A 19,165-nucleotide genomic window follows, 5' to 3' on the forward strand; every position below is an offset into this window, starting at 1 on the left:
ACAGTTAGTACTCATCATAAGATAGCATCTAATATAACTATACAATATGATTAAGCAATAACTTCATTCAATTCTAAGCGAAAAATCGCTTGGCAGACAATAAATTTTCACTCTTTGCAGAGTCACACCACCTAGCACAGAAGACATATTTCCCAAAGACTCCCGAAAGACTCGACTAAGCTCTGATACCACTATCTAACACCCCGATTTCGGTGGCGTCACTTTAGTAACCAAAAGAAATACTTAAGCGGAAAAAACGTGAATTATTTTTTTTTCGACAATATAACTAAAGACAAAAATAATAAACACCTCAACAAAAGATAAAAGAAACTAATGTACAACTATATATACATGCCCCGCTAATACCAACCACGTCACGAGTAACCTCCAGTGACGGGTGACAGAAAGAATGTAACGCCCAAAGGCAATATGTACAGTCCAAGTTAAAATACTGTGTCCGCAACACTATACCTCAAAAACTGAGAACAAGTTGGCCCAGCGGCCTAAGAAAAGACCTCCTAAATCCAACCAGCTCTCTGGGATCTCCATAGGAAAACCACACAAAAAGCTACCGGTAGGAAACTACCCTGTCCCGAATCTGAAAACATGACGGTCAGAGCTACGACACTACTCCTACACTAATCCCAACTCAAGGAGCCCACACTAGCACTCGATCCTACACGCTAGCGCGGTCGTCGTCCGAATCTGCATCCAGGACAACTAAGTCGACATACACAATCCTACCCTCTCTATCCACCCTGACGCGCTCCTGCACTGGTCTCTCGAGCTCGGGGCCCGAACCATGATCCTCGATGAAAGCAGCAGTAAACGAACTGGACTCCGTCGAAGTCCCACCCACTGGCACCTCCTCAGAGGGGTCCTCATCATCCGAAGATGATGGTGGTGGTGGTGGTCCTCCCAAGCCGGGTCCACAATGCACGCCGGGCGGCAAGTTGAAGCTCAATATATGTCTCCTCAATACCCCCTCCGTCAAGCGTCCGAAACGGTCCACACGGTCCTCCATGATCCGGCCGGTGTAGGTCGCACGGTGGCCTACGGGGTCGACCACCCATGCACCTGGGTCGTCCTGGTCAAGCATCTCGAATCTGGTCCCCCCCCGAAGGGCTGACCATCGTAAACCAATCCGCCATACTCATCTGACAATGGCGTAGTCCGCCCAAACACACACGGAAGACGCGAGGGTCAACTCCAAAGAATTATATAAATAATAAAACCAGATATATAGGATAATGATTATTAGCCTCTCAGGCTTAGAAGTTTAGGGATAACATCCTAGGGTTGCATGTATCACAATGAATATAAAAGATCATAATAACAATTATCATGCCTCAAATAGGATAAACAAGTACCAATCACACTCAGCAACTAAGTCAGAATGTATGTTGCATGAAATGCAATGCTGGTTAACAAGATGCATTCCGGAAAAAGGATGGACATCAACGAGACGGCCCTAACACCAGCCACGGTGGGTACCTCCCTGCTCGCGTGTCTCTTACACCACACAAAAGTAGTCAGATCAGCAGTGAACCCGGAGGTCTGCCATTCCGTCTGCTACTAAGGACCACCGTAGTGTCCTAAATATGGAAATTCGGGTCTTATGACCATTTTGGAATCCACCGAGGTCCGGTATCACGCCGTGTATTAACCTCAAAATGAGTGCATGAATGCAAGTGATTAGCCAAACAACGTCTCCGACCTCACCTGACACGTCGCCACGTGTTCTAAATAACTTAATGTCTCTAAAAGAATACCCTAAGGTAAATGTCGATTCTGCGACAAAATGAATTAATCAAGAGAAGAAAGAATGTACTTTGGAACTCATGGTTCCCGGCTAAACTTTAGATAGCCAATCAATAAACTGCTCATCGAGCGAAAAGGTACCGAAGAACTTGGAAACTTATAGTCTCCGTCTAAACTTTAGATAGCCAAACAATAACTTGCTCATCGAGCAAAAAGAGTATCAACATACTCAGAATCTTGTAAGTTTCCTCGAAACTTGGACTCGACGACACTTCTCATATCTTCAAAACTAATATTCAAGCTCTCAGCTCTTATCTAAGGTTGTTATCATTGTTCAAGGGTCTTATGAATTTTCCTTGAGAAAATAGGTTTCTTTTAGTCTTATAACGTTTCCTACGAGTTTCAGGGATCCCATAATCCCAAAAAATTTCTGAGAAGGTCTCGATCCATGAAAACATAACAAGGCCCGAACTCCGTTCGTCCTATCAATCTCTCTCAAAAATCTCATAAAAATTCGGCATGACCTGCCCGTAATCCTCACTCCTCAGAATCACAGATATAAGTGGAATAACATAGATAAATCAGCTCAGTCAATAAACATAAACAACATATTCCAACACATCCTAGATTAACCATTTAGCACATAACATGTGAATCATTTAGCACACAATATCATGGCATCAAGTACTCAACAAGATCGGCTGAAGCCTCAGAAATCATTTCAGACATTTAGCAATTAAGTGCGTAACACATAAATCAAGTCGAATTCGTCGACACCTAAAACATTATCTAGTAGCCCTCACCGGTGGGTCTTCCAGCTTCCTCCTCACAAGTTCCTTCACGCTCCTCTCCTTGATCTCCAGGAAACTCCTCAAAAGAACCTTAAGCAAAAATCACAGAAATCAACACAATGAGTCAAAAACTCAGCAACAATAAGTCCTTGGGTTACACGGTACATTACAAGTTTTCGAAAAAGTCGGATCTCCTCCCCCCCTTGGTATAGCTCTCGGCCACTTTCCTTAATTGGGAGGGTCGATTTTTCTTCGATCAAACTTGGTTCCTAGGTTAACATTAGCCGTAACTAAGACGGTTCTAAGCTCGGAAAAATTTTCGGATCGAAAACTGATATAGGGGTAGTTTGGTCATTATTTTCAGCTCAGAATTTCAAAACTGGATTTTTGAAAAACAAATTGGATGGGGACGTCAACAACGACGTTTATGACGACTAATCCTACTAGCACTAAGCCAAGTCGATAGTTTTCAGCTTAAAGGTTGCGACTTTGCTTAAAAATGGGTATTTGATGCAAAAATTGATTCCGGCGGAATTTCGGCGACATTACGGAAAAACTAATCCGACAGAAGTGCTCTTGGGCACGTAGGGAAGATGTTTAGACAGAGAAATCAAGCTATTTGGACAATTTTCCAAAAAGCTCAAAACTTTGAGCACAGAAAGACATAGAAGAAGTCGACAGAAACGACGATTAGAAGAGAGATATAGTTTACCTACCTCAAGGTCTTCGATTAGCAACGATCGGCGAAGCAAACGGGCAAAGATCGGCGAAAATCACCTCCTCCTCTTCTCCTCTTGCTGGCCGCGGGTTTGGGGGTTTGAATGGGTGGGTTTTTGCAAAAAATCTAATTTTCAAGCTATTTATAGGTTTTGGAAAATGCGGAAAAATGATTTTTTCGCGATTCCGATTTTTCCTGCGCGTTCCTCTGCGAATTCTAAGATAGGTTCTGGCGACAGAATTCCAAAACTCAAAACAGGATTCTTGGAATTAAACCAAACGATCCAAAGTCGGTGTGAGTCGGTTTATCCCGAAAAATTACTTTTTGCAGTGATCATCGGAAGAGAAAACTTCCTTCTGAAGAAAGATTAGAAATAACAAGAGAAATAGGCGAACGCGGGTGGAATCTTCATTTGAAGTTTCGAATGGAAAAAAGTCTTCATCGTCCATTGATTTCAGGTTTCTTGAACTATCAGGGATTCCATTTCGGCAACCTTCCGAGAATTGGAATTTGGCGTTCGTACATTCCAAGCTTTCGCATCGAAACACTTGTTTATAGACGAAAAAGAGAAGTTCTAACATTTCTCTGAAGATTTTTGGAATTAGTTTCCATCGTGTCCTAATGTGTAAATTAACTATTCACTAAAGCCTTTGACCTAGGATTAGGCGAATGTTAGTCGTGCTATAACTCTTATCGGTTTTTGATACAATGCTTGGGCTTTTCCTGAACCTTTTCCTTCATAAATTTATTTTAATCAAATAAACTCTTATATTTTATTCACTTATCCAAAGCTTAAAAACTTGGGCCTTACATGCATCGGGAACCTACCCTGTCCCAAAAGTAAGACGAATCAGAGCTCTATACAAAATATGACGCCTGCCTAAACCTACCCTCCCATAACTGCTCACATAACCGAGTCCACAGCGAACTGAAGACGGCTAGTTGAAGCTCAGCTCCATGCGTCGTAAAACTCCTTTCGTCAGACGTCCACGTTCGTCAGTCCGGTCCTCCAACTCAAACCTGATCCCCCACGAGAGAGAGACCGTCGAAACCCAATCCACCGTCGACATCTGGCAGCAGGCCGATCGCCCAAACACAAACATGAAACCAAAGCCAAGGCGCTAGGGTCAACTCCCGGAATAGAGTAGATATACAACAACATGTGACATGGGGTATAGATATATATGTTGATATATATATATAAGCAATCCTAGCATGTTATTGGCTCTAACAATGCTTCAATAATTCAAACAGCACACAATTCCAGTCAGAATGAATGTATGCGTGAAATGCAATCAATATGATCCGGATTGTGACGCGTTCCCGTTTGTAACACCCCGATTTCCAGGTGTCACTTTAGTAACCATAAAATAAACTTTACGCAGAAAACAGGTATTTTTTTTCGTTTGATTCCTTTTAAATCGAGCAATAGAAAATAAAGACATAGCCCAACCACTAAACTAACCAATGTACAACAAATATAAACATGTACAGCCTCAGCTGCACTCCCACGTCACGCGCACTCGCAGTAACTCCAAAGTAGTGTGCCCATAGGCAAATATATACAGACCCAGAAGTGTGAGTAAGAAAGTTTGTCATTACAATCCACTAGGAGAAAGTCGTCCTCAAAACGGCCTAAGCAAAGACCCCTACAGTCCGACTGACTCACTGGGATCCCTCAGTAAGAGAACCACACGAAAAGCCATGCATCGGGAACCTACCCTGTCCCAAAAGTAAGACGAATCAGAGCTCTACACAAAATATGACGCCTGCCTAAACCTACCCTCCCATAACTGCTCACATAACCGAGTCCACAGCGAACTGAAGACGGCAAGTTGAAGCTCGGCTCCATGCGTCGTAAAACTCCTTTCGTCAGACGTCCACGTTCTTCAGTCCGGTCCTCCAACTCAAACCTGATCCCCCCCGAGAGAGAGACCGTCGAAACCCAATCCACTGTCGACATCTGGCAGCAGGCCGACCGCCCAAACACAAACATGAAACCAAAGCCAAGGCGCTAGGTGTAAGACCCGGATTTTCGGAACAAGTTAATTTCCGACTCACGCGTGGAATCAGTGTAAGTGTGACAGGAGTTTGATATTTGAGAAAGATTAATGAAGAAGAAAGTTCAGGAATTGCTCGAGGAATGTGGCGTTGTTTCTTTTGGAGCTAGTGCGAGTCGTCTGCACACCTGCCTTATGGCGAGCATGTCCAGAATAGGCTAATTTCGCTTTTAAAGCAATGTTTAGGCGATATTTCGAATTCTTGGAAAATTTAAAGATTCTCTTTATTTTTCCTTCGACCAGCATTTCATTTCGGAACTCTGGACTGTACGCACGATAGTATTTACTTTTCGGATGTCCGCCGACGCTAATTTCTTTGCTTCGAAACCTTAGTTTTGAGCGAAGGATGAAGACTTTTTCTATTCGGGACTTCTAACGAAGATTCCGTCTGCGTTGCCAGACTTGTTTCGACATTTCCAATCTTTCTTCTGTTGGAAGTTTTGTCGTCTGAGCATCACAGCAAAAAGTAGTTTTTCGGGACAGACTAACTTACACCGCTTTTGGCGTTTTGGATATCGTTTTTCCCAAATCTTAGATATTTGTTTTGAGTTCTGGAATTCTGACGCCAGAATCTCTCTTAGAATTCCACGGTGATCGTGCTGCAAAAATCGGAATCGCGAAATTTTCATTTTCCCGCGATTTCGCCTGCCTATAAATAGCTCAAAAAGCAAAAATTCCTTCATTTTCTTCCTTTTGTGGCTGAATTTCGTGGAGAGCAAGGGGGGAGGAGATTTTCGCGAAAACTTGACCAATCTTCGTGCAGTTCGTCCCTACTTCTAGGTATCGAGGTAACTAACACGATACCTACCTCTGATTGTTGTTTCTGTTGCGTTTCTGAAGTCGTTTCTGTGCTCACAGTTTTGAGCTTTTTCTAAAATGGTCCGATTTCTTCGATTTCTTGGTTGGGTTATGTTCCTTACGTTCCCCTGAGTCTAAAACCTCTGTCAGTAAACGCTGATTGTGATCCAGTTGTCCAGGATCTGAAAAACTGTTTCAAAACCCTTTTTGTCTCACATTTCGAAACTTTATTGTCGAAAAGACTTAATCTGACTTCGTGCCTTTAGGATTTGTTGTCACGGATGTCATGAGGATCATTGCTGTCAAATTTGTTTTCAGAACTGATAACTTTGAAGTTTTGAGCCTTTATTTTGGACCAAAATGCCCCTGGATAGTCGTATTTCGGCCCGATTGTCCGAAAATTGTTCTGACAGTTTCTTTGCCTTAGTTTTACCCTAAAACTACCTTGTGAATTGATTTGATCGAAGAAAAAGAGTCAAAGCCCTTTTTCCTTTGAGGCCGTGGGTTATTACCTTTAGGGGGGAGTTTTTCGTTTTCGAAAACTTGTCCTTTCGTACCCGATTGTCGTATTCTGAAGCTTTAATGCCTTGTCTATCGTTTATGTATTGTTTTGCGATCGAACTAATCGATTTTGTTTGGTTTCTGCTTTGTTTTCCTCCGAGGTTCAGTTGAAGGAACTTTGGAATACTCAGAGCAATTGTTTGAGGAGAACTTTGTTTGCGAAGCTGGAACAGCTCGAGGTTAGGGCAACTTGCTATATTTAGCTATGATTGCATGATAGGCGTCGATAAATTCGACTTATGCTTTATCTGATGTTGTTTATGATGATGATTTATTGTTATGATTGTTTTCCTAACTTATGATATTGATGGTGTGTTGAATTGAGCGTTTCGATGCAACTTCGGAGTGGAGGTTCATTGATCTGGTGATCTTTGACATTTCGGGTTTGATGAACAACCCTAGGCAAGTCCGAATGTGGGGTTTGAGACTTAGCCATTTGTTGGGATTCGTTGGAATTCCTAGACTTTCCCCGGGAAATGTATTTTGGGTGGTTGATTTTTGGAAACTTAGAATGATAGAGCTTTCGAAAAATAAAGACTTGGGAAACTTAGACTTTGAGAAATAAACTCATAATTTGACTAATTTGAATTGAAATCATTTTTATTAACGTTTAAGCATAGGAGAACTGAAGGGGAAAAATATTTACGAAAGGCGGGGAAAAGTCGACTTATGTTGTGGGTTTGGAATTGGGAAAGCCATCAAGGTGGGCTATGGTGATGATTGAAAGTCACCGAGTACTCTAGTACTCCTGGTAGTGTTGTTCGAGTCGTGTTGTATTGACCGGCACAGACTCTGGGTTTTGTTTGGGCTGTGTTGTATTGACCGACACTAGACCCTCGTGTATTCTTGTTGGTGGAGTTGTGTTGTATTGACCGACACTAACTCTTGGGTTGTTTTGAGTTTGGGTCGGAGCAGTTTTTGACCATCGAGATTTGATGAGTCAGATGACTCAAGAAGTCATCAAGGGTGATCGCACTCCTTTCATAAATAATTGTCTTTTGTCGCCGAATCGACATATACCTTCGGGTACAGTATATCTATATACCTTCGGGTACAGTATATACCTTCGGGTACAGTATATCTATATACCTTCGGGTACAGTATATACCTTCGGGTACAGTATATCTATATACCTTCGGGTACAGTATATCTATATACCTTCGGGTACAGTATATACCTTCGGGTACAGTATATCTATATACCTTCGGGTACAGTATATACCTTCGGGTACAGTATATCTATATACCTTCGGGTACAGTATATCTATATACCTTCGGGTACAGTATATACCTTCGGGTACAGCATGCCTTCGGGTAACTCGGGCATTCGTTGGAGGGAAAAGTCGACCCGCAGGGTTAGGACTGATCCGACTATGTCAAGGTTGTAAGTGACACCCGAGGGTTATGGTCGGCACAATGCTAGTGCTAGGACCGACTCGATCGTGCCCAGCCTATTTCTTCCGGAACCTTCTTAATTGACGTTGCATTGACATATCATGCACTCTAACTAAACATCGTTATGTGTTTTGATGATTGAATTGTATTAGGGAGTTGATACAATACATAACTTATATGTATATATACAACATATATATATACCCCCTCTATCGCATGTTGATTGTATATCTATTGTATTCTGTAAGTTGACCCTAGCACCTTGGCTTTGTTTGTATGTTTGTGTTTGGGCGGTCGGCCTGCTGCCAGGCGTCTGTCAGCCGGTTCGTGATGATTCGTTGTGCGGGAAAGACCCGGAGCGAAATGTCTATTACTGAAGCTTTCGACGAGGACCCGGACTTCATGGCTGATCGAGGGAGAGTCGATGATAGTAGTGTGGGATATGGGTGGTTAGAATATTTTGAGTTGGTTGTCACTGTCATAGCTCTGATTCGTCTTACTTTTGGGACCGGGTAGGTTCCCGATATATGGCTTTTGTGTGGTTCTCTTGCTGAGGATCACAGAGAGTCTGTCGGACTATAGGGGTCTTGGGTTGAGGCCATTTTGAGGCCGACTTTCTCTTGGATAGTGGTATATTTGATGCTTTTGCGTACAGTTTTGGTTTGTATATATTCGCCTACGAGCATGTTACCTTGGAGTCACTGCGTGTGCGCGTGACGGGATAGTGCAGCAGAGGCTGTACCTTTGTATATGTTGTTTATCGGTTAGTTTAGTTGTTGGGCTTTGTTTTTATTTCTTTATTGCTTTTATTAAAAGGAAACAATCAAAAAAAAATTACTTGTTTTCCGCGTAAAGTTTATTTTTGGTTATTAAAGTGACACCTGGAAATCGGGGTGTTACATTAGGGTTAACTCACGGAATAAAGTAGATATACAACAACATGTGACATGGGGTATAGATATATATGTTGATATATATATAAGCAATCCTAGCATGTTATTGGCTCTAACAATGCTTCAATAATTCAAACAGCACACAATTCCAGTCAGAATGAATATATGCGTGAAATGCAATCAATATGATCCGGATTGTGACGCGTTCCCGTTCGCCACAAGTGAAGCATTCCCGTTCTTCACTATGGATGAACCATTCCCGTTATTCATCCTTGGTGAACCATTCCCGTTATTCACCCTTGGTGAACCATTCCCGTTATTCACCGTATGATGAACCATTCCCGTTATTCATCATTAATGCACAGGTGAACCATTCGCGTTATTCACCCGATTGATGCAATATGGTTAGCCAAACATCTAATCGACCTCACCACACAAATGTTTAGCTCAAACCCAAACTCAGAACAAACCCAAGAGTTAGTGTCGGTCAATACAACACAACTCGGAGTTAGTGTCGGTCAATACAACACAACTCCAATAACAAAACCCAAAATCAAGCCAGAGTCAGTGTCGGTCAATACAACACGACTCAGAGTTAGTGTCGGTCAATACAACACCACTCCCACAACAAAACCCACAAACAAAGCCCAGAGTCAGTGTCGGTCAATACAACACGACTCGAAATTAGTGTCGGTCAATACAACACAACCCCAACAACAAGAGTACTTAAAGTACTCGGTGACTTTCAATCATCACCGTAGCTTACCTCAGTGGCTTTCCCCAATTCCAAAACCCACAACAGAAGTCGACTTTTCCCCGTCTTTCGTAAATATTTTCCCCTTCAGTTTTCCTATGCTTAAACGTTAATAAAAATTGTTTCAATTCGAATTAGCCAAGTTATGAGTTTATTTCTCAAAGTCTATGTTTCCCAAGTCTTTAGTTTTCGAAACTCTATTCATTCTAAATTTTTCCAAAAACCCACCAGAAGCAATTCCCGGGGAAAGTCTAAGTACACAACAAATGGCTAAGTCTCAAACCTTGAGTTTGGACTTGCCTAGGGTTGTTCATCCAACCCGAAATATCAAAGATCACCAGATCAATGAATCCCCACTCCGAAGTCACGTCAGAACGCACCATTCAACAACATCTCTACATCATAAATTATAGACAACATCATAACATCAGTTCATCATCATAATCAATATCAACACAAAGCATAAGTCGAATTTCTCGACGCCTATCATACAGTCATAGCAAATAAGTAAGTTGCCCTAACCTCGAGCTGTTCCAGCCTCGCAATCAAAGGTTCCTTCACTCAAATGCTCTGAAGATCCCAAAGTTCCTTCAACTGAACCTCGGAGAAAAACAAAGCAGAATCCAAACAAAATCGATTAGCTCGATCACAATACAACACATTAACGATAGACAAAGCATTAAAGCTTCAGAATACAACAATCGGATACGAAAAGACAAGTTTTCGAAAACGAAAAACTCCCCCTCCCTTGAAATAGCTCTCGGCCATTATGGAGGCTCTTTTTCTTCGATCTAATAAGTTCACAAGGTAGTTTTAGGGTAAAACTAAGACAAAGAAACTGTCGAAACAATTTTCGGACAATCGGATCGAAATACGGTGCTCACTAGGGTGGGCAATTAACATTTTGGTCCATGGGTGGACCACTATTAAGAACCGTTAGATCTTAGAATCTAAGAATATTCTATAGATGAATGGCTAGGATAGAAAGATCCTAAAAAGGATAAAAGGGTAAAATTCTTTGTCTTATTAATTAAAAAATAAAACAAAAATAATAATTTCTAAAATTCATTCCCAAATGCTTTAACTTTGTCAGATTTCATCAAAACCCAGATTTCCAGATTTCATCAAATTTTTCAGATTTCCAGATTTCATCAAATTTTTCAGATTTCCAGATTTCGATCATCATCTTTTTTTCCTACAACGTCTTCAAGCATGATTTCAAATACTATAAAACTACTCAGAGAACAAATCAACTCAGTTCCACAATCAAAACTTCAAATACATAAGAAATAAACAATGAATCACAACATGAAAATTTGGAACCGAAATGGTCTCAGAATCACAAAGAAACATGGGAGGAAACAAATAGAAACAACCAACACATATAAGCATCCAGCCAATAGCACCACCAACAACACTTCCTCTTGACCTCTATCAGTAGTACCTTTCATCTTGCAGAATCTGTGCCTTCTATTCTCCTCAACTTTGAATCCAAAGATTGATTTGGTTTCCTTTTCCATTTTCAAGGGAGGAGGAAGTTTCAACGAAAGTCTCCTCAATCAAACTTCTTTATCTGCAATCAATCACCAGCATCCCAATATATCTTTCTTACCCATATGACATTAAAAGTTCTTCTTTTCTCTTTATTCCTCACACTCTCTACCTTCTTCCGTTTTTAATATCTCCAGCGATTTTCTTTCCCCTTTTTTTCCCACTCTTTTCCCCTTTCAGTACCCACCTTTTCAATTCTTTTGGAAGATAAAAAACCCCATCATAAAAGCTCATCCTTGTGCCTCACGAATCTCTCTCTTTTTATATTCCAAAACTTGGGTCTATTTGTTTCTCCAGGCACACTGTGTTTCTTTGCCAAAACAGAACACTCAACACAACACAACACATGATGGAAATGGAAATGGAACAGAGTTTCCTATGCAAATACACAGAGCACCACAGCATCACCAAGAAGCTTGTCAAGGGAAAAACCATGGAGCCCAGACTGGTCAGCATATCTGTCACCGACCCAGACGCCAAAATGGCACCACGTTTCTTCTCCACAACCACTGCGCCGTGAGATCTGGGTTCGTTGTGGATCTGGGCTTTTTACTGTCTATAGGTAGATCTCAGAATGACAAAGAGGAAGAAGACAAGTTTAAGGACAATGAGAAAGAAGATAAGTTTGAGGGCGGCGACCTCGTAGCTGGCGCGGTGGAGATGCAGAGGGATCTGGAGTGGAGGAGGACGAGGTGGCAGAGGGGAGGAGGTTCTAGATTTGGATCTAGTGTTGTGGTCTAGTGAAGAAGGGGGAGAAGGATCTAGATCTGGTGAAGAGGATGGAGGTGTGAAAATTTTAGGGTTTTAATTTTTTGGATATGTAAATTACGAAAAACACCCCTGGTCCATGGGTGGACCATTTTCTTAATTGCCCACCCTAGTGGGCACCTCGAAATACGGCTGTTCAGGGGCGTTTTGGTCCAAAATAAAAGCTCAAAACCTCAAAGTTATCAGTTCGGAAAACAAATTTGACAGCAATGATCCTAACGACATCTGTGACAACAAATCCTAAAGGCACGAAGTCAGATTACGACTTTTCGACAATAAAGTTTCGAAATGTGCAACAAAAGAGTTTTGAATCAGTTTTTCAGATCCTGGACAACTCGATCACAATCGGCGAATACTGACGGAGGTTTTAGGCTCTTGGGCACATTGGGAAGATAACCCAACAGAGAAATCAGGAAAAACTGACAGTTTTACAAAAAGCTCAAAACTTTGAGCATAGAAACGACTACAGAAACGCAGTAGAAACAGTAATCAGAGGTAAGAATCAAGCTAGTTACCTCGGTACCTTGAAGTAGGGACGAACTATGCGAAGATCGGTCGAGTTTCGACGAAAATCTCCTCTCCCTCTCCTCTCCCTAACTCACGGCCTCTTTGGAGCAAATGAGGAGATATTTTGCTTTTTCGACTATTTATAGGCAGGTGAAATCGCGGGAAAATGAAAATTTCGCGATTCCGATTTTTGCAGCACGTTCACCGATGAATTCTAAGAGAGATTATGGCGTCAGAATTCCAGAACCCAAAACAATTCTCTGACATTTGGGAAAAATGATATCTAAAATCCCAAAAGCGGTGTAAGTTAATCTGTCCAGAAAAACTACATTTTGCTGTGATGGTCAGACGACAGAACTTTGTTCTGGAGAAAGATTGGAAACGTCGAAACAAATCTGGCAACGCGGACGGAAACTTCGTTAGAAGTCCCGAATAGAAAAAGTCTTCATCCAGCGCTTGAATTTAGGGTTTCGAAGCAAAGAAGTTAGCGTCGTCGGACTTCCGAAAAGTGAATACTATCGTGCGTACAGTCCAGAGTTCCGAAATGAAACGCTGGTCGAAGGAAAAATAAAGAGAACCTTTAAATTTTCCAAGGATTTGAAATCTCACTTAAAACGTTGCTTTAAAAGCGAAATTAGCTTATTCTGGACACGCTTGCCATAAGGCAGGTGTGCAGACGACTCGCACTAATTCCTACAGCGACTGCGTAACATTCCTCAAGCAATTCCTGAACTTTCTTCTTCATTACTCTTTCTCAAACAGCAAACTCCTGTCACGCTAACACTGATTCTACGCGTGAGTCGGAAATTAACTTGCTCTGTAAATCCAGGTCTTACACATGCGGAACAAGAGTCTAACAAGGACTATAACATTGTGCTTCTTGGGAGACAACCCAAGCAAATTGAGCATAGTAGAGTAAGTTTTTTCCTATTTGCATTTTTTTATTTTAGTATGAGTATATTTCTAGTATCATTAGTTTTTTTTTAGTATTATTAGTTGAAAAAGAAAAAAAAAAGGAAAAAGAAAAAAAAGGAAAAAGAAAAAAATGAAAAAGAAAAAAAAAAAGAAGGACAAAACAACTTCTGCACGGAACTCGTGCAGTTCCCTTTGCCCATGGTGCATTTGCACCAAAGAATTATCCTCTGGATTCTTTTGCACCATACTCACGCTAATTCTATAGTTTTGTGGCGCAATTACGCCATCATTTACATTCAAAAACAAAAGAAATCTTTGGAAATATAAACATAATGTTTTGAAAAGTTGGCACTATCTTTTAAAAACATAACTAATCTGATTTATTTTAATAAGAGATAATTTGAATATCAAATAAATCAGTTTATTCTATTTTTATCTAACCACCCTTTTTATTCACTCTCTCACTCACGCCTCTCACACTCACGGTTTCACACACGCACGTTCCGTCCCTTTTCATCTGTGTGGGTTCTTCTCCCACAAGAGTTGTGACTTTGAGTCCCTTCTTTGTTAGTTTTAACGTCCCTTCATCCCTTTCATTCAAGCTTCAAAGGTAATTTCACTTCTCCCTCCTCTGTTTTCTCTTCATCTTCAGGTTAGAAATTTATGTATAATTTCAACTCTTTATGCTCAATTTTGTGTGGAAATCATATTGTAGTGATGATGAAAGAGTTGCATGTTGGCTGGGATAATTTGTTGTTACATGAATAGGAATTGTGAAGTGAGAGATTATGCATGTTAGGTGTTTGAAAAAATTCCCCTTTCAATTCTTGAGTATCTTGACTTGGGAAGTAAAAGGAACACTTGAATAAATTTCTAAATTTCACTGCTGAGGTCTGAATTCATTGAATTTATTATGTTTTAACAACATGGAACAGTGACACGTGTCCTTTCTTACAAACCCAATATGATAGTATCGCTAGACAACATGTTGAACTTTAACTGATTGTTCTTATTTTTTCTTTTTTTCAATACTTCTACAGATGTCAGGAAAAAGGAAGCAGAAAGCAAGCTCAAGTGGAAACTGGTTCCGTTCAGATAAGAAGAACGAGGCTTATATTAGCTTGGTTGTAAGGCCCTAAACTCATTTTATACTATTCAAGTGGAAAATTGAATAAAAATGAAGGTTTTGAATAGGTTTGAGTTTTGACAGATTCTGGCTGTCACTTTGTACGGATTTTTAGAGGGTCTTAACGACCTCATTTGGGAAAATGTCCTTCGTGAGAGTTGTATCCCTTTAAGTGTTGAAAATTCTCGAAGTGGAATCATGTCATTTTGACCCCTGTAGCTCGAGATATTTGAATTTTACCGAGTGTGGTCCTGTCAGTAAAGTGCCAGCGAATTAATTTGTGCATTTTTATTTTAATTCCGAATTTGGTTAGGTTATTTAATTAAAAAGTGTAGGTTTTTAATTAAATAAGACCTAGTTAGGGTTTTTATATAATTGAGTCAAAAGTGATGAGATTTGGGCTTGAAAAGGGAAAACCAAACCCTAGCCCACTTGTGGTTTGCATGGGATTAAGGGGAAAACCCTATTTTCTTTCCCTCATTCAGAACAGAACCTGCACAAGTTTCACGTAAGAACAGTAAGGGAAAATACAGAAGGGAGAAAAGAGAGAACTCGAGAGAGAGAGCAAGGGGAGCCGCCGCCCAAGCCACCACCACCGCCGTGTAGCGCGCGCGAGAGGAGGACGACGAGGGGGAGAGTTTCGTGAGGAAGAAGGAAGAGAGAGGAACAGGGACAGCAGCGTTCTGGACTTTGTTTTCATCACCAAAGCTTCTTCTTTTCATCAAGTTGGCCAAGGTAAGGGCTGGTCCTAGGATTGGGTAGTTTGTTAGGGACTTGTTGCTATGTTTGGTTGTGAAGAATCTTGATTGTTGAGGGTTTGCATGAGGGTTTGGGTTGAAGGTTTGCTTGCAGTACAATTATGATATGAGACCTATGTGACTTGATTTTTATTGCTGGAACATAGCTTAAAGCCTTGGGCTGAAATGGTTTATAGCTTAAACTAGAGGTGGGAGTTTCGCAGCCAGTTTCCTGTACTGGACAGCAGACTTCAGAGCCCCTTTTTACCTGTTTATGGTCGTCAAATGGAAACGTGATTAAAATGAAAGTTGTAGATTTTCGAAATAGCTTTCCGGACATATAAAAAACATAATTTTTGGTTTAGTAATGTGATCTAGGGATCGTTTTTAGTAACTGTTACACCTGCTGTCTTTCCTGTTCCGGACAGTAAGCTTTAAGGCCTAATATCACCTAATTATGGGACTCAAATGAACGAGTGTTTAACTAGAGAGTTGTAGATATTTCAAATAGCTTTCCAGAAAGGTATCATACGTGATTTTTGGTTGAATATCGCTAGCCTAACTGAACTTAGGTGACTGACTGAGATATAACTTAAAGATTATGCTTATTATACCTTGTTATTTATGAGAGTACATGTATATGTGAATGTTTTTATGAGAATATGAGACCTGACCCTTGCGCTACTTGTTTATGTGTTTATTTTGGGGGTAGATGGTCGTGAAGATAACGACGACGACTCATTCTTGGGAGTTGATACTACGTGACGAGCCACTACCGGATGACGACTACACTCCTGAAGAAGAGGAAGAAGATAAAGAGGAAGGGGCCAAGGATATGGTTGGGTTGAGAGACATCAATTTTCTTTTGGGTTAAGAGTACCGAGTTTTGGAATCATTTAACCATTTCTTTATTTCAGTTGGGATAGTTTAACTTGATGTAATTTACTTTGAAGTTTTTCATACTCTTTTCAATGATTAATAAAGGTTGAGGTTTACGTTGATGATTATTTCCGCAAGTTTGAAATGGTTAAGTTTCAAGAATTTTGTAAAATTGAACTTTTGTCACTAATTGAAGATTAATTAATTAAACGACGAAAATTCACGACGTTTTGGTCACTGTGTGACACTCGAGAAATCGGGACGTTACATTGTGGTATCAGAGCTCCGGTTGAGAAATCAGAGCACTAAGGGTTTTCGGCTTACGAGTTTCCGAACTCGTGGTGTTTTGTTTTGATAAATGTGTTTTCAAAACTTCGCGGTTAGATTGGGTAGACTTGTTTGCTAAGATGTTTGCTTGGCTGTGAGAATGTCTGTGATTAGTATCATTGCCGTGATACTTGAGATTAAGTGTTTGACTCTTTGTCAAGATATTTTGAGGAAGTTGATTTTGGATGAGGGTCATAAGAGTAGATTGAGTATTCATCCGGGAATGAAGAAGATGTATCAAGACTTAAAACTTCATTTTTGGTGGCCTGGGATGAAGAAACGAGTAGTCGAGTATGTATCAACGTGTTTGACGTGTCAAAAGGCGAAGGTAGAAGCTATGGATGAATCTTAGTGGAATGACATATGAAATCTAGAGATGAGATGTCAAGGGTACATAATTTTTTTTAGGTTGAAGTATTAGAAATTGAATCGATTGGATAGGATCTCAATTTATGTGACTACTGAATGATAGGGACTCATTGACCTTTCCAGTGATTTTTTTTCTAAATTTCCATCTTCGACATATTAAGCTTAATCGACTTAATATTGAAGGGTGATGATCTTCAGAATTAAAGCTGGTGATGGACCATGATAGAAAGGTTGATAGGAATTGATAGATGTTGGTCAGATCTGAGAGATGAGTTTGTTAGGTGTTTGATCCCTTTGGGAAGAAGTCGTAGTGCTAAGAAATGAATATTCATCTAAAAAGTGTTGAAGAGTTAGAGGACAATATTGGTGCGAACTCGGTGAAGGTTTAGATTTTAAGTCCATAAATTCTTGTCCTAATTGTGTAGGACTTAAAGTTTGTTAGAATTGGATTGAGAGAGTAAGAAGTTGATTGGTGTCATAGTGATCAAGCTAGAGAAAGAAAGTTTTAGCATAAGTTGAATACATGAGAGTGTTGATATGGATTTCAGAGAAATGTGCTAGGATTACTAAGTGAGATTGACTAAGCTAGATTAAAACCTTAGGGGTTAAGATTGTCCTTGAGAGTTGAGAGACAGATATGAATAAGAGATTTAATGGTTTTAGTTGTGACGATAGCAGTTGAACCTTTGAAGATTAAAATTTAGGGAGCGAAAGTTGGGCTAAGTCCCTTGAGGCACAATTTATGGTTTGATCTTGAAGGGAATGAATTATGAGTTATACAGAGATTTCAGATATAAAATAGAATATAATTTGACTTGTGGATAAGTGAAAGATTGATTTAAGGTCTGAATGAGGATAATTCTGAAACAAGAGATGACGTATGGATTGTTAGGTATTGAGATGATGATTAGCTTATAAACGGTTGATCAATTGGACTTGGATTTGGCGCCTATTGCCCTAGTACGAGCGTGATATCTAGGTCTATCTGAAGATGACTACTAGATATCTAAGGGTTGTTGTTGCCTTGTATGTCACCCTTGAGGTGAACTTGCATGACGTCTCCTAGGTTTTAGGATGCGTGCTGACACTACTTGTAAGATCGAAGAAAAGTGAGGGATTGAAAGGATGTTTTAATTAAGGGTTGTCGCTTACCAAAGATTGAGATTGGAATGGACGCTCCAAGTGGGACACGCCTGACCACATCGAGACTTTGTGTCAGAATTTGGTAAAATAAATAATAATTGGTATTATCTCATTTTGTGAATGGTTTGTGATTTATGTGTGTGATATGATTTGGTGTGCTGAATGCTCATTATTGAGTCATAGAGGCGGGGAAGAACACTGACCGAGTCAATGTCTTCCTTACGTTTTTGTGGTGTTTTGTGTGACTGTGTTACACTCTCGATTTTGTTTTTCCTTACTTAGCAAAGATGGTGGATGGAACCATCGGCTAAGAAAGGATGGCGGATGGAGCCAGTGAACGGAGTGTGTCGATCGAGATGGTGGATTGAACCATCAAGGTTGATGAGATGGTGGATGGAACCATCGATGAAGCAGGAATGGTGGATAGAACCATTGGTTAGACCGAGATGGTGGATGGAACCATCAGGAAAGACGGGATTGGTGGATGGAACCAACGATCGTATATGGAGGATGGAACCATAGATCGGACAAACCAGATGATGGATGGAACTGTCGTGGTGGATAGAACTACCGAACGAGTGAATTGGTGGATGGAACCTTTGAGCTCGGTGTCCGGAAAATTTGTTTTCCCGTGTCTGAGCTGTTGATGTTGCATCTGGATCACCTGGACGGGACGCTGACCAGTGTGTACCGGCATGAGCATAACACCTGTTTGACTTAAACTTTATGTTGTTTTGAGAGACTGCAATGAGGTAGCCCGGGTTGTGTTCTAACGGAAGAGTTTCGTGAGGTTCTACGACGAGTGTCTAGGTTATAGACAGTGAAATGAGAGTGACTCGAACATCCTTACCAGTTATTTTTTTTTCTAATTGCCATCTTTTAGATATTGAGCCTGATCAACTTGATATTGGAAAATGGTGATTGGAATGATAGTTGGTGTTGGACTATGACAGGAACGTTAAGGAGAGACAGTTTCCCTTGTGAAAATGATGTGGAACCAGACCACTAGAGATGTCACGTGAAGACCAGAAAGATGAGACTAAGTGCAATAACCAATACGTCGAGATGATTGAGAAATTTGTGGAGAGTATCAGAGTGCGCAATGGAAGCGTG

At 40.6% G+C, this 19,165-nt stretch overlaps 1 long non-coding RNA gene across 1 annotated transcript; it reads left to right on the forward strand.

The window, feature by feature from the left end:
- Positions 1 to 13,829: 13,829 nt before the first annotated feature.
- Positions 13,830 to 16,341, forward strand: LOC130738001 (uncharacterized). The gene is made up of 3 exons (XR_009019082.1): positions 13,830 to 14,081; positions 14,512 to 14,598; positions 16,047 to 16,341. It is a non-coding gene; the product is annotated as an uncharacterized LOC130738001 (long non-coding RNA).
- Positions 16,342 to 19,165: the final 2,824 nt, after the last annotated feature.

This window comes from Lotus japonicus, chromosome 2 (assembly GCF_012489685.1).
Source record: "Lotus japonicus ecotype B-129 chromosome 2, LjGifu_v1.2".
NCBI classification, from domain to species: Eukaryota; Viridiplantae; Streptophyta; class Magnoliopsida; order Fabales; family Fabaceae; genus Lotus; species Lotus japonicus.